At 44.5% G+C, this 6,997-nt stretch overlaps 1 long non-coding RNA gene across 1 annotated transcript; it reads right to left on the bottom strand.

Moving 5' to 3' along the window:
• Window positions 1-3,134: 3,134 nt before the first annotated feature.
• Window positions 3,135-6,387, bottom strand: LOC120969212 (uncharacterized). Its single transcript, XR_012189951.1, has 3 exons — window positions 6,285-6,387; window positions 6,051-6,169; window positions 3,135-4,162 (listed from the first exon to the last, which is right to left on the bottom strand). It is a non-coding gene; the product is annotated as an uncharacterized lncRNA (long non-coding RNA).
• Window positions 6,388-6,997: the final 610 nt, after the last annotated feature.

Below are 6,997 nucleotides of genomic sequence, written 5' to 3'. Positions count from 1 at the left end.
GACTCTAAGTCTCGGTCTAGATACATATTGAAAGTGGGAGCAATTAGCTAGAGTAGCTCCATGCAGAGCATTGTAGACATAGAAATTTGCAAAATACTTACGGATCTGAATGTGACAGACCCGTTGACTAAAATTATCTCACAAGCAAAACATGATCACACCTTAGTACTCTTTGGGTGTTAATCACATAGCGATGTGAACTAGATTACTGACTCTAGTAAACCCTTTGGGTGATGGTCACATGACGATGTGAACCATGGGTGTTAATCACATGGTGATGTGAACTATTCATGTTAAATCACATGGCGATGTGAACTAGATTATTGACTCTAGTGCAAGTGGGAGACTGAAGGAAATATGCCCTAGAGGAATAATAAAGTTATTATTTATTTTCTTATATCATGATAAATGTTTATTATTCATGCTAGAATTGTATTAACCGGAAACCTAATACATGTGTGAACACATAGACAAACAAAGTGTCACTAGTATGCCTCTACTTGACTAGCTCGTTAATCAAAGATGGTTATGTTTCCTAGCCATAGACATAAGTTGTCATTTGATTAACGAGATCACCTCATTAGGAGAATGACGTGATTGACTTGACCCATTCCGTTAGCTTAGCACCCGATCGTTTAGTATGTTGCTATTGCTTTCTTCATGACTTATACATGTTCCTCTGACTATGAGATTATGCAACTCCCGTTTACCGGAGGCCCACTCGGTAATGCACATCACTATAAGCCTTGCAAGCATTGTGACTAATAAGTTAGTTGCGGGATGATGTGTTACGGAACGAGTAAAGAGACTTGCCGGTAACGAGATTGAACTAGGTATCGAGATACCGACGATCGAATCTCGGGCAAGTAACATACTGATGACAAAGGGAACAACGTATGTTGTTATGCGGTCTGACCGATAATGATCTTCGTAGAATATGTGGGAGCCAATATGGGCATCCAGGTCCCGCTATTGGTTATTGACCGAAGACGTGTCTCGGTCATGTCTACATAATTCTCGAACCCGTAGGGTCCGCACGCTTAAAGTTACGATGACAGTTTTATTATGAGTTTATGTATGTTGATGTACCGAAGGAGTTCGGAGTCCCGGATGAGATCGGGGACATGACGAGGAGTCTCGAAATGGTCGAGACGTAAAGATCGATATATTAGACGACTATATTCGGACTTCGGAAAGGTTCCGAGTGATTCGGGTATTTTTCGGAGTACCGGAGAGTTACGGGAATACGTATTGGGCCTTATTGGGCCATACGGGAAAGAAGAAAAAGGGCCTCAAGGGTGGCCGCACCCCTCCCCTTGGTCTGGTCCGAATTGGACTAGGGAAGGGGGGCGCCGCCTTCCTTCCTTCTCTTTTTCCCTTCCTCTTTTCCTATTCCATATGGAAGGTGGAATCCTACTAGGACTAGGGAGTCCTAGTAGGACTCCACACTTGGTGCGCCCCCTCCTAGGGCCGGCCTCCTCCTCCCTTGCTCCTTTATATACGGGGGCAGGGGGGCACCCCAGAGAGACAACAATTGATCCTTGAGATCTTTTAGCCGTGTGCGGTGCCCCCTCCACCAAATTACACCTCGATAATATCATTGCGGAGCTTAGGCGAAGCCCTGCGTCGGTAGAACATCATCACCGTCACCACGCCGTCGTGCTGACGAAACTCTCCCTCCACACTCGGCTAGATCGGAGTTCGAGGGACGTCATCGAGCTGAACATGTGTAGAACTCGGAGGTGTCGTGCGTTCGGTACTTGATCGGTCGGATCGTGAAGACGTACGACTACATCAACCGCGTTGTGATAACGCTTCCGCTGCGGTCTACGAGGGTACGTGGACAACACTCTCGTTGCTATGCATCACCATGATCTTGCGTGTGCGTAGGAAATTTTTTGAAATTACTACGTTCCCCAACAACAACCTCATAAAGTTTCAGCTCCTAATTGAACCTACACTAATAGACACAAAAAAGACAAATTTGATACAAACAGTGTCAAAGTACTATTCACCCGAAGCCTTCAAACTTGTCATTTTTGAATCTTTAATTCTACATCTAGTTTCGAGTTCACTTTTTCGAGTTGTAGACACACCCCACAGAAATGTTGTCAAATAATGTCATAATTTTTTGGAATGTCTAAATATAAATTTATATGGTTGATCCCATTGATCTCATTTAATGTGAGATTATATACTAATCTCTCCCGCGAGTCTGAACATGTTATGCTTTATTTTTCCTTGCCTACACATAGTTTTGATCTTACATGATGTTTCTAGTTGTTGACTAGTTTTATGTATGACGGTGGTTGCTTTCTGCATCTTAACTACACAGAGGCCTCATAAACAGTTTGTCCAGCTTCTATGTTAATGGTCTTGTTTACAAAATTTCTGGAAAGTGAGACACTCATGCAAATGAAGATCACGACGGAGCTCAGGGTTAAGTCCCTTTCGGAACCTAGGTTGTTTCTTAGCATCGGTGGACACTTCTTCTGGGGCATAGTGTGCAAGGTTCCCAAACTCCTGACAGTAAACATCTACAGTCTTCTTGCCCTAGGTGAAGTTGCAAAACTCCTCCCTCTTATGGTCCATCGGACCCTCTAGAATATGGTGCAAGTAGTGACCTGACCAGCTAGACGCATGGCCTCATAGTTCTCCCACCACAGACTAGCGGGACCTTCGAGATGGTATGTAACAAAAGTGACCTTGTCACCTTCAGCCACATTAGTAGAGCGCAGCTCATGAGTGATGCTACGGAGCCAATTGTCGGCGTCGAGTGGTTCAACAGTGATGAAAGGTGGGTGGGTACAGCTTGATGAAGTGATGGATAGACACGATATCATTGCGCTGTTGGTGGGCTATGTTTTGCTCAATGCGTTCCAGCAGACGGTTGGTTTCACGTTTGTTCCTCTCAGCCTCTAGCATAACCTCAGCCAGAGAGGGTGGATGAGGAAGGTTCTCATTCCTAGCTCTGCTTTCATCACCTTGCTCATAGGCGGCGGTGTTACTTCGGGTATTGACCATCCTGGGAAACAAAACCACAACTTAGACAAGGATGACATCAAATCTTATATAAGGGTGTGGAATGTAATGGACAAACACGAAATGCAGAGAGGAACATCTTCACAACATCATAACAAGCAAACTGCCATACATATATACCAACGGTCGTACGCAAGATAACATAGTTTAGTACAAGCCCAAGCTAGAGTACAAACTGCGGTGAAAGATGAAACAACTCATCAGAGGCGTCCGATACTCATATACATTATTTATCTACGCCTCCAGAATTCGGTACACACCTTTGGGGTCCGATACTCCTATACATTATTTATCTACGCCTCCAGAATTCGGTACACACCTTTGCCATATCCCACAAGACACGCAAGACTATGGTGGATACAACTGCTATAATACTACTACAACCACAGACGATCTCAGACACCTCCGTAGTAGTCCTCGTAGAGATAATCACCGTGGCCTAGAAGCTGAACGTGAGGAAACGAAAACACAGTAGCCCGAGAGACCTGGGGTCCGTAGCTGGTAGAAGAGGTCCACATAGATGTGTGTTGCCTCCAACATCAGGCCAATCTACGTGGGCAGGCAGATGAGTCCGCATTGGGTACAATAGATCCATATCGCAGTAACCCGTCTGAACTGTGGGTGCAAGTTGTGTCAAAGTTGCCCAATGACGTGCCCGTGTAGCATAGAGCTCCATACGAAGGGCACGGACCTCACGATCCCTATCCCCCAACAAATGTGCAGTGGTCTGGACCTTCGGCTCCTCATGAGCGGAATCCGTATAGACACCACTGTTATAACCCTCTTCGCCTGAAAGAGAGGCTGGAACATAGCTAAACTCAGTTTTCTGGAGCAGTGCATGGGTAGCTCGAAGTATGGTCATCGTAGAGTAGGCTGCATCCTGAATAGCCATATCAATAGTAACCCCCAGTCCAGTCCATAAGACCAGTGAATAGGCTCTGTGGCTCCAGGGTATGAAGGATAAATCCTGACAGTACAAAGATATTAACTCTGGTTTAAAGTCCCAGCATTGCTCCTCCACTGTGTACTCAGAGTACCAGCGAGAACCGGTCTCAAGCATAACACGAACCAGCATAGCCGTATGACCTGATACATCAATGCATCTGGTCTAGTGGACAACCTGATGATGAAGAGAGCGAGAAGCCATCTCAAACAGGGAATAATGCAAAGGCATTAGAATTTCTAGAACAAATCAGGCAGCATGACGGCTGAAAATGCTCAAAAAAGATCTTGAAACACCCTACAAAAATGGTAGCATAACTACTCTAACATTGTAATATTAAGGTTCCAAGACCAACTGTTTAACACACCAAAAGTACTTGAAACTGAACTGAGACTCGAACCAACCATTTCTATAAGTCTACATATTAGTAACACGTGATCCTAATAGATAGATGAGAAGCCTAGTTTTTAGTGCCGGTAGAAAGGAAGAAGGTGACTCAAAATAGAATGCCACGAGAACTAAAAAGAGCCTTACGACTCCTTCCATATTCAATTCCTTTATATATAACTAATGCATTTTTAGAGTTAATATCGACCAGTTTGGCTTGGTAATCCTACAGGCAGTTAGACTCGGGAGAGAGCAAGGGGGCAAATGGGCAGTTGGCTCGATCAGGATAACCACGGGGATATCCTTGGCGTCGTCGCGCTGGACTGAGGGGCACAGGCAGGTTGGTGGCATGGCGCGCCGAGCATGCGCGCGCGTTGGGCACGCGCGCGCGTCCTTCTGGCGCGATGTAGACAACGACTGGCATGGCGAGCTGTGCCGGGCCGGCTTAGGTAAGTGGCCCGGCTAACTTCCTCTCTATCTCTCTCTCCTTTATTTCTTTATGTTTTCTAATTTTCTTTTTCCGTTTTTGATTTAGTAAAATATTAAATCATTTTCGAAACTCCCAAAAATATTTGTGGGCAGTATTTGGATTATTCCAAAAGCCGTCAACTAGTTTCAGAATTATTAGAGCATTTAAAATATTTATAGTAATTAAATGCCCTGATTCAAATACTTTATGGCTTAATTCAAAAATCCCGAAATGCCCTAGAAAAATGTGCACCATTTTTGGCAGAGCTTTTCACCCTTTTCAGAAATGATGAACTTTTCTAAAGGGCATTTTGGGTTCATTAAAAATATTTGTAGTTGATCCTAGTATTTCAAGTGGTGCTAGGGTTTGTTGGATTCCCCTTTCATATTTAAACAAGATGACATGCAAGACTAGCCCAAGTGCAATGCTAAACTAGGGTTGTGACAGCTGCTCCGTGCGCGCCCTTATCTAGAGAGCGTGTGATTTTTTTTTTTCGATTGTCTCATTGCATTCATGCATCTAAAAACTGGGGCAAATTTAGAACTTCATCCAAACTTAGTCAAAACTTAGTAGTTGTTCTCAAATGCAAAATTGAACATGACATTTGCTCTTTTTATGAAGACGACTGGCAGCTGGGCCACGCAGTGCTAGGCCTGCTGGGCAGTCTTCTCTCTCTTAGCCTTTCTCTTTTTGTTTTTATTTTCTAATTTGTTTCAATCAGTTTGATGTGATTTGAACCTCAAATCATCTTTTAACCTTCTAAAATAATATGTATACTCCATATGGACAAGTCTAGAAATTCTGATATATGCAGTAGTTAATATGGACGTGTCCAAAGTTACACACCATATTCCAGAATTTCCAGATTTTGATTTTTTTTGTAGAGAATATAAATTCAAACCAAATAGATTATTGATTTAATCCAAGGCCCAAAATAAATCCTCTTAAAGCTCCAATTTTTTTTGGGTTTTAACAGTTTTAAAGAAATTTTGAGGCTTTGGAAATTCTCGCAATTGAAGATTAAAGATATTTAAGCATGATGCACGCATGCATAACCAACTCTAATACATTACAAGTAGATAACGACGTGACACTAGGCGCACACAGAGTCACAGACACACATGTTTCTGAGCCAGTGCATAAAGAAAAGTTGATGTTCACGCACATAGGTAATAACACATGAATATTGTACTGAGATCGATTTTTTACCGTCGAGTCACGAAGTCGTTGTCGGTCAAGATCATCTAGCGAGAACATACACTGTACGGAAGCCTGCCGCATCCTCAAGATGATCGAGCCGCATCTCCTCTGGGTGCGTGTGGAGCTGCCTGAAAAACCATACGTCGAAGTGCTGATTTTCACGGTATGCTCGAAGCAAGCCATGCACAAGCACACACAAAGACGAAGCAATCATGCAGCTCAAGAAGAAAGAAGAAGACCTACCGTCCGGCGTCCGCACGCATCGAACATGCATACAGTAGCTGGACAATACACTCGGAACATTGCAGTAGAGGATAATGCTACTTGTAGGAAGGCACTGGACCAACGCGACGGCGCGTGTCTCGGCATGCAGTGCCACACGTTTGGGTCCTTGGACACGCAGGAGACTACGTGTATGTTGATGTCCAGTGACTCACGCATGCATGCAGCAGAAAGCTCCACGCCCATGCAAACAGACACGCTCACCGAATACGAACCAGCCCATACTGTCAGCCCCGGTAACAGCACAATCTGTGGCCAGCCTGCACCGCACCTGGACCTGCAGCGGGAGAGAAAAGTCTGAAACAAGCCTTAAATTCGTGCTCTCAATCTGAATCAAACCCTGACCCCGAAACCCTTGAAATTGAAACCCTGTACTCTCAAATCTCAGTCTATTCCGGTTCATTTCTGCTAAGTGCTCCTTTAGCGCTCCTGAAGTAACATATCCGGGACGGGGTCCCACAATGCTTTCACAGGCACTTTGTCTTACTCTCCTGTGACATATTCATCTTTCTCATTCACTCTGTCTCTCTCTCCTATGACAGATTCAGCCCTCCGCTTGTCGTGGTCGTTGACGTCGTGCTCCTCGGGACATCCCGTGCATGGGAGAATGCAGGGGACCTCCCGTGCATGCATCCATCTCCTCTTTTATTGCTGTGTGGGCCCACTAACATCAT

The sequence above is a fragment of the Aegilops tauschii genome, chromosome 7 (genome assembly GCF_002575655.3).
Source record: "Aegilops tauschii subsp. strangulata cultivar AL8/78 chromosome 7, Aet v6.0, whole genome shotgun sequence".
In the NCBI taxonomy this organism is placed as follows: domain Eukaryota; kingdom Viridiplantae; phylum Streptophyta; class Magnoliopsida; order Poales; family Poaceae; genus Aegilops; species Aegilops tauschii.
This window is presented reverse-complemented; position numbering and strand designations above follow the sequence as displayed.